Source organism: Helianthus annuus, chromosome 17 (assembly GCF_002127325.2).
Source record: "Helianthus annuus cultivar XRQ/B chromosome 17, HanXRQr2.0-SUNRISE, whole genome shotgun sequence".
In the NCBI taxonomy this organism is placed as follows: domain Eukaryota; kingdom Viridiplantae; phylum Streptophyta; class Magnoliopsida; order Asterales; family Asteraceae; genus Helianthus; species Helianthus annuus.
In genome coordinates this window covers 148,116,264-148,125,942 of record NC_035449.2, presented here as the reverse complement: position 1 = coordinate 148,125,942, position 9,679 = coordinate 148,116,264, and the positions used below count along the sequence as shown (strand labels likewise).

Genomic DNA, 9,679 nt, shown 5'->3' with positions numbered 1-9,679 from the left:
ATTGATGCGTTGATGTATCGTTAAAGTGGTAAAGTTCACTAGATCATCAAACGGGTCAAAATAAACATTAGAAATTTGGTTTGGTATGATAATAAAGTGATGGTTTTCACTAGATAGCCAAACGGGTCACAATGTTGCTTGAAAATGAATCACATGAGTAGAGACTTAAAAGTCTCATATTTTGCAAGATGATAGATGGTAATGCATCAGTAAATTGGTTATGACATTTTAAGTCTACGAACCCGGTATATCGGGTCAAACAATAGAAGTTGATAGAAGGTGTCGTTTGAAACGGGATGCTTGAATTCCGAGAAAACAAGTGTTTAGTTCGGAGAAAACGCGAAGCCATGGTATGGCGCGTATACTCCAAGGTCATAAGCCCGGAAAGTTGGGTTACTATGTCTAATGTGTCGTAGGGATGGAATTATGGAATCATGTACCTTGTTAATGGGTTGTAGATATTGAAACAAAGAAATTGTGAGCCGAACGTCGGTATCTCGGTTTTCGTGATGTGTAATTTATACGGTTGGGTCCGAAATCTTATTACAGACTCGTAGGTAAAAGAATCGACGAAATCGGACTAATGAGTAAAAAGTTATAAACTTTTAAAGTTGAAAAATGGTTAAGAGGCAAGAATGCAGAACCCACCGTAACTTACGGTTCCACCGTAAGTTACGGTGGACATCAAAAGAATACGGTGTGAACCTCCTGATTTACGGTAGAACAAGGGACATTCCAGGTTCACCGTAACTTACGGTGACACCGTAAGTTACGGTGGAACCCAGGAAAATTATATTTTGTTTGATGCTTTGTGTTGATAAATTTCATTTATACGTAATGTATTATTGTCAGAACTAATATTTTAGTGTTTGACCTTAGGTATGGATGAGTTTCCCTCGGATGGTGATCAAGCATGTTGTCAAGAACCGAACACGCGTTTTGAAGCTTCCGCACTAAATATAACCATGTCTAGAACTTTATTATGTTGTAAATACTTTTGTTAATCATGTTTTAAATCCCTTAAACTAGTGATTAGTTACTAGTAAGGGTTAACTTTTAACTTGTTAAGCACTATTGTACAAGGTTTGGTAATTCAATGTGTTTGTATGGTCCTTAAAGGATGAAAAACTTTTTTATAAACTCTGATTTGTACCTTAACTAATATAATTATTAATTATATTCCGTCCAAATACTAAGGGTGTTACAAGTTTGTAATCAGAGCTTAAGGTTGTCAACAAAAGTGTTCGGTTCAAGCTTGATCAATCGTCCGGTAAGAATTAACTTATTATGTTAACAAATTATGTCTTATATATGAATGAGAAAGAAAATAAAGTGCATGGGAAGAGTGTGTTAACACACTCAAACCCGGGAAGTGCACCAAATTTAAACGGTTAAAGCAAGTTGAGAACTTGACTAAACCAAAACAAAAGAAGCAATGTTATAAACGAAATGTTTAACGTTTAAATGTAAACATTTCAGTTTCAAAGATGACGGATAAGGGAAATGACGAAGCGGTGCCAAGAGTCACCGAACAAATGAGAGAAGTGATTGCTGAAGAGGTAGGAAAAGCAATCGAGAACAGCTTGTCGGGTTTCATCAATAAAATCCAAAACACGGTGTTATCAGTGGTGGATGAAAGAATAAAGAAATTGGAGGATAATGCCAATTTAGCTAAGGAGAAGTTGGGAGAGCGTAAGGGTTGCTCGTACAAGGAATTTATGGCATGTAAACCGCCACTCTATCACGGAGAAGTGGATCCGATAGTGTGCCAAAGATGGTTGAGTGATCTTGAAGGGGTATTCGAGAGAACCCACTGTGATACAAGTGACTTCGTAGCTTATGGCACGGGTCAACTAAGGGGCCAAGCAAAAGACTGGAGGGATAATAAGAAAAGGGAGATTGGTAGCGAAGAGGCGAAGGCGATGACATGGGACGAGTTTAAGGTACCATTCCTTAAACATCACAGTCCCAAAGCAGTTATCAATCGGATCAAAGAAGAGTTTATCCAGCTTAGACAGAAGGGCGAATCTATTGACAAGATCACGGGAATCTTTCTCGACAAACTAAGGTTTTGTGAAGAATTGGTGACAACCGAAGAACAAAAGGTGTATTACTATTATAATATGCTAAGCGCGGAGTATCGGGAGTTCATGACTCCCTCAAAATACGAAACCCTCACCGAAATCATCAACGCCGCTCGAGAAAGAGAGATAGAGCTAAAGAAACAAATCGAAAGGGGTGAAAGAAGGGCACAAGAGGTTAATCCAAGCCCTACGAAAAAGGCACGCGTGACCGATTCATCAAAGAAATAAGAAGGAAAGAGCAGTACGCCAAGTTGTAAAGTGTGCGGGAAGGGACACAAGGGTGAGTGTCGTTTTAAGGACAAGCCGTGTCCTATTTGTGGGAAGACAGGGCACACGGCTGTGTTGTGCCCGGGGAAAGTGTCGGTGTGCTACAAATGTTATCAGCCGGGTCACAAGAAATCTGAGTGCCCGGAGTTGATCGGAAAGAAGGACGACAAGAGTACGCACACAGAGGCACCAAAAGCAAAAGCAAGATCCTTCCAGTTAACAGCAGTGGAGGCGAAAACGGAGCCTGATGTGGTCTCAGGTATATTTTCCATAAACTCAATTCCTGCACATGTGTTATTTGATACGGGTGCGAATAAATCCTTTATTTCACATGGACTTATTCGACATCCTTCCTTTGTACTAACAAAATTACCTATGCCATTAGAGGTAGAAATAGGTGACAACAAAAACTTCTTTGTATATGATATATGTCGAGATTGCAAAATAAGCAGAGACGATGAGGAATATCCCATAGACTTAATTCCTATGTCCATGGGAGAATTCCAAGTAGTGGTCGGGATGGATTGGTTATCCCGACATCGCGCGAAAGTCATGTGTTTCCGCAAGGAGATAAAATTAACATCTCCAAGTGGGAAATCGGTCACCATACATGGCGAGAAAGAGGGTAAACCTGTTATGTGCTCGATGATAAAAGCTTACAAGCTTATGAGGCACGGTTGTAGGGCATTCATGATATATGCAAACGAACCAGACAAGGGATTACTAAAAATTGAAGACGTACCGGTGGTACGCGAGTATGCCGATGTGTTTCCGGAAGACCTACCGGGAATACCGCCAGAACGGGAGGTAGAGTTCGGAATCGAATTGATTCCAGGCGCGAAACCCGTGGCCAAGGCGCCGTACCGGCTCGCACCCTCAGAGTTGCAAGAATTAATGTCTCAAATTCAAGATCTCCTCGACAAAGGATTTATCCGCCCAAGTGTGTCTCCGTGGGGTGCACCAGTGCTGTTTGTAAAGAAAAAGGATGGGAGTATGCGCATGTGTATCGATTACCGGGAGTTGAACAAACTCACGGTGAAAAATCGATATCCACTCCCAAGGATTGACGACTTATTTGACCAATTGCAAGGCGCAAGTTGGTTCTCCAAGATCGACCTTAGATCGGGGTATCATCAGTTGAGAGTCAGGGAGGAAGATATACCAAAGACGGCTTTCCGTACCCGTTACGGACACTATAAATTTCTTGTGATGTCCTTTGGGTTAAAAAATGCGCCCGCAGCTTTCATGGATCTCATGAACCGGGTTTGCAAGTCTATGCTAGATAAGTCGGTGATAGTATTTATTGACGACATTCTAATATACTCAAAGGATGAAGCAGAACATGCAAGACACTTGCGTGAAATATTGGAGACACTCAGAAAAGAAAAATTGTATGCGAAATTCTCGAAATGTGCCTTTTGGTTACGAGAGGTACAATTTCTAGGGCACGTCATTAATGCCAACGGGGTGTTAGTAGACCCGTCGAAAATAGAAGCCGTGGCGAAATGGAAACCACCGAAGAATCCTTCGGAAATCAGGAGCTTTTTGGGGCTTGCGGGTTATTACCGGAGATTCATACAAGATTTCTCCAAAATTGCTATGCCATTAACAAAATTAACCCGCAAGGAAGAAAAGTTTATTTGGGGCAAGGATCAGGAAAGGGCGTTTCAAACACTTAAGGAAAAACTGACTCAAGCACCGGTATTGTCATTACCGGATGGAACAGATGATATGGTAGTTTACTCAGATGCCTCGCACTCGGGGCTTGGTTGCGTTCTGATGCAACGGGGCAAGGTTATAGCCTATGCCTCGAGGCAGCTGAAGACTCATGAAAAGAGATATCCTACGCATGACCTGGAGCTAGCAGCTGTGGTGTTCGCCTTGAAAATATGGAGGCATTACTTGTATGGGGTAAAGTGCACTATCTTTACCGACCACAAGAGCTTAAAGTATTTCTTCGATCAGAAGGAATTAAATATGAGGCAGAGGCGGTGGTTAGAGACTGTCAAGGACTTCGATTGTGATATACATTACCACCCCGGGAAGGCTAATGTGGTAGCGGACGCGTTGAGCCGAAAGACAGATTATACGCCTATTCAAGTCCAATCGATGCAACTAGTTGTGACATCGGGATTGCTTGATCAAATTCGGAAATCTCAAATCGAAGCAATAAAGGAAGAGAATGTGAAAAAGGAAAGAATAGTAGGACAGTTGAAAGACTTGGAGGATGGTAACCAAGGATTGAAAACTCAATTTGGGAGAATTTGGGTTCCAAATACATGTTGAGTCAAAGCACTTTTACTTGACGAGGCCCATAAATCTCGTTATTCGATACATCCGGGGGCGACCAAGATGTATAATGATTTAAAACAAAATTATTGGTGGCCCGGAATGAAAAGAGATATCGTGAAGTACGTGGAGAAGTGTTTGACTTGTTTACAAGTCAAAGCAGAGCATCAAAAACCATACGGTAAGTTGCAACCATTAGACAATCCAGTTTGGAAGTGGGAACAAATTACGATGGACCTGCTGACCAAACTGCCCAAAACCAGCCGTGGTTCTGACGCTATATGGGTAGTTGTGGATCGATTGACAAAAAGTGCACATTTCATTCCGATTCGTGAGACTTATACATCAGAGAAGATGTCAGAAGTGTATACCAATGAGATTGTGGCGCGTCACGGGGTACCGATATCCATAGTGTCCGACCGAGATACTCGGTTTACTTCGGATTTTTGGCGTGGTTTCCAAGAGCAAATGGGAACCAAGCTGTTCATTAGCACTGCTTACCATCCCCAAACGGATGGGCAAAGTGAGAGAACAATACAAACGTTGGAAGATATGTTACGTGCTTGCATTATCGACTTTGGGGGCAGTTGGGATGTCCATTTACCCTTAGTCGAATTCTCATATAACAACAGCTATCACACGAGTATTAAAATGGCCCCATACGAGATGTTATATGGTAGAAAGTGCCGAACCCTAGTTTGTTGGGGAGAAGTTGGTCCGCGGGGGTTAGCTAAGACTGATATAATCCGAGCTACGAATCGTAAAATCGACTTGATCCGCACTCACTTAAAAGCAGCTCAGGATCGACAAAAATCGTATGCGGATAAACGAAGGAGGCCAATAGAATTTCAAGTGGGTGGTAAGGTAATGTTGAAAGTATCGCCGTGGAAGGGGATAATTCGGTTTAGAAAAAGAGGAAAGTTGAGCCCAAGATTTATTGGGCCATTCGAAATCATGGAACGGGTTGGTAAGGTAGCATACCGTCTCGAGCTGCCTGAGGAGTTGAGTGGAATACATAGTACACTCCACGTGTCACATCTTCGAAAATGTTTAGCAGACGAAACTACTCGTATCCACTATGATGATATCGAGGTGGATAACAGTCTTAACTATGCGGTGAAGCCAATTGCAATCCTAGATCGTAAAGTGAAGAGTTTGAGAAACAAAAAGATCAACCAAGTGAAGGTTAAGTGGGAACACAGGAAAGGTGCGGATACTACGTGGGAGTCCGAAGAAGAAATGCAACGGCTCTACCCTACATTATTCGGTACGTAATTCAGTTTCGGGGACGAAACCCTCTTTAAGGGGGGTGGACTTGTAACATCCCGAAAATATAAAACTTTATAATAATATAAAGTTTAAATAAATGAGAAATTACCCTCTAGAAATTTTTAACTTAGTTAACTAACAAGCCCAAAATTAAGTTACATTGGGGTTAAAACAAACAAAAGCTATGTTAACAAGTTAAGGGGCCAATATTGTCAAAAATGGAATTTTATTTACTAAGTTAGTAAAAAAAAATTAAATAATACAAACACCCCCAAAAGATACACTCTGGTCAACCAGAGAAACCCCAGGGGCGACACCCACCATTCCAAACCCTAGTTCACAAGAAATCCTGCAAATTGAAGGCCTTAATCAGTTAGAAATCGAAATCCAAGCATAGAATCGTGATCACCTCGTCAAAGGGATCCTAAGGTATGTCAAATTAGGTCATTTTGATGCAACTCGAATTCTTACATATGAATGAAAATTTATGTTTAGCTTAAATTGGTGGTAGAAATTGTGAGATTGGGAGTAATATGAAGTTTGGGGACAAACCCTAGATAAATTCTTGCCCAATCTTTGCATGATGATGGTATGAATCAAAATCACTATAGTGGGTGATTACAATGTTAGAAGAACTTGGTAAACACTAGGGTTTTGGTTCTTGCCTAGTGTAATTTGAGATTTTGAAACAATCTCTAGGATTTTTGATGCTAATAATATGTGTATGTTGTAAAAATTGAGTAAATTGGAATGATAGATACAAGTTATGAAATTAAATTAGATCATGTAAAAAGTTGACCAGCTAGGTGTTCGATGAAACGCCTAAATTAGGGTCAAAATGTTAAAGGTTTGGTAAAACGCAGATTTGAATGTGTTAATTAAACGATGCGTTAAAGCTTAAGAAAGGGTTCTAAACTTGTTGTAAATTGAACTCTTTAGGCAAGGAATCCGGGACGTCGAGCGGACACGCCGGAGGAGATACACGCGGAAAAGGAGTGCTTTAAAGGTACGTGACTTTAGTCTCGTTGCATTATGTAATAACGTTTAGTTTTAATGTATAAATGATGTCGGATTGTAATTGATGCGTTGATGTATCGTTAAAGTGGCGAAGTTCACTAGATCATCAAACGGGTCAAAATAAACATTAGAAATTTGGTTTGGTATGATAATAAAGTGATGTTTTTCACTAGATATCGAAACGGGTCAAAATGTTGCTTGAAAATGAATCACATGAGTAGAGACTTAAAAGTCTCATATTTTGCAAGATGATAGATGGTAATGCATCAGTAAATTGGTTATGACATTTTAAGTCTACGAACCCGGTATATCGGGTCAAACAATAGAAGTTGATAGAAGGTGTCGTTTGAAACAGGATGCTTGAATTCCGAGAAAACAAGTGTTTAGTTCGGAGAAAACGCGAAGCCATGGTATGGTGCGTATACTCCAAGGTCATAAGCCCGGAAAGTTGGGTAACTATGTCTAATGTGTCCTAGGGATGGAATTACGGAATCATGTACCTTGTTAATGGGTTGTAGATATTGAAACAAAGAAATTATGAGCCGAACGTCGGTATCTCGGTTTTCGTGATGTGTAATTTATACGGTTGGGTCCGAAATCTTATTACAGACTCGTAGGTAAAAGAATTGACGAAATCGGACTAATGAGTAAAAAGTTATAAACTTTTAAAGTTGAAAAATGGTTAAGAGGCAAGAATGCAGAACCCACCGTAACTTACGGTTCCACCGTAAGTTACGGTGGACATCAAAAGAATACGGTGTGAACCTCCTGATTTACGGTAGAACAAGGGACATTCCAGGTTCACCGTAACTTACGGTGACACCGTAAGTTACAGTGGAACCCAGGAAAATTATATTTTGTTTGATGCTTTGTGTTGATAAATTTCGTTTATACGTAATGTATTATTGTTAGAACTAATATTTTAATATTTGACCTTAGGTATGGATGAGTTTCCCTCGGATGGTGATCAAGCATGTTGTCAAGAACCGAACACGCGTTTTGAAGCTTCCGCACTAAATATAACCATGTCTAGAACTTTATTATGTTGTAAATACTTTTGTTAATCATGTTTTAAATCCCTTAAACTAGTGATTAGTTACTAGTAAGGGTTAACTTTTAACTTGTTAAGCACTATTGTACAAGGTTTGGTAATTCAATGTGTTTGTATGGTCCTTAAAGGATGAAAAACTTTTTTATAAACTCTGATTTGTACCTTAACTAATATAATTATTAATTATATTCCGTCCAAATACTAAGGGTGTTAACCTAACTAGTCCTATGACAAGTAATATATGCCTTAACATGTCTAATATTATTGTCTAATCAGTTTAGATGTCAAAATTTAGGTTACATATGCTTAAAATGAATTTATGCGTAAAAAGGGTATTTTGGTAATTTTCCTAAGGTATATAAACTACCTATCATACGATTAATTAAACCTAGATGACCATAAGGTATAACCTCAGAAGGTTATTCCCTATGCAACTATGGTCACTAAACATGTTTGGTCAGATCTAATGATCGACCAAACGGGTCGTGTTCGAAAGTCTATGCGGGTGTTTAGTCCGCTTGACTTACGACTCTACAAAAGCACTAAACTAAAAAGTGATGAGCTAAACATGCTAAAAAATGTTTATTTAAGTTGGAAAACAGGTTTGGTATCAAAACAAACGGTTTTGATACCTATAAGTAGCTTGGTTACAAAATACGCGAGAAAACGCATTTTGGCCGAAACTACGACTCGTCACTGAGCCTAGATAACGTGGTAATCAGTAGGTGTAGTCACTAGGGACCATAACCATCGTGATTACGCTCACGTTATGAAGTTCAAATGAACTTCGCGTTGACCATAAACTGGTCAAAGCAGAAAGTCAAACGCAGCTTGACTTTAACGATAAAAACGAATGAAAAGAACAAAAGAATACTTACAAAAGGTCCCCCCAAGCTATGATCCGATTTACTCTCAGGTATGAAGCATAAACTTCAACTTAGAGAGACAAAATCAGATCATTGTAGGTTTTGCAAGTGAAAGGAGATGGGTATATATAGGAAATCTAGAACCGTTAGGATCGTTCATCGTAAAACGAGCTTCGATCTCATCCGTACACATGTGCCCATGGTTTTGTGAAACCATGGGAGCCTATAGTTTCATTAAAACCATGTGCAAATGAGGGGAACAGCTGGAACAAGCTGGAATTAAGATTTTTCATTTTGGTCCCTTCCTAAGATAACTATGGCAGATTGTCAATTTTGGTCCCTGAATGTGCAAAACATGGTTTTTGATGCATTTTTGACACATTTAAGCCCCGTTAATCCCATTTCAAGGCTCTAAAATGAAGTTAAAGTATAGGGAACATTAAACATGCTCAAAAATATCTCGGATGTCGGTTCGTTTGGTCGTACGGTTGCGTTGTTCGGTTAATTACGACGAAACACGAACGAATGCGAAAAACGATCCAAATTACGCGACGAATGGAATTTTATCATGCCAATCACTAAAATAAAATATTTTAATGATTACAAAAAGTTTTGGATGTCCGGATGTATTCAGAACGTAAGATATGCGCGAAAATGCAAATTTATGCACTTTTTGACGCTTTTAGTCCCTGAATGAGCATAAAGTTTATTTTAGCACACTGAACCCCTCAAAGCCTATTTCTAAGCTATGTAAAGGATATGTAGGGTGTGTTTAACTTATGATCAAGTTCCGGATTGTTCGTTACAGTACAAATCGGCATACTTTCGCAGTTTGT

At 39.6% G+C, this 9,679-nt stretch overlaps 1 long non-coding RNA gene across 1 annotated transcript; it reads left to right on the top strand.

Annotated features, from left to right (window-relative positions):
• The first annotated feature begins 6,207 nt into the window (after positions 1 to 6,207).
• Positions 6,208 to 7,971, top strand: LOC118489210. The gene is made up of 3 exons (XR_004886776.1): positions 6,208 to 6,338; positions 6,849 to 6,915; positions 7,866 to 7,971. It is a non-coding gene; the product is annotated as an uncharacterized LOC118489210 (long non-coding RNA).
• Positions 7,972 to 9,679: the final 1,708 nt, after the last annotated feature.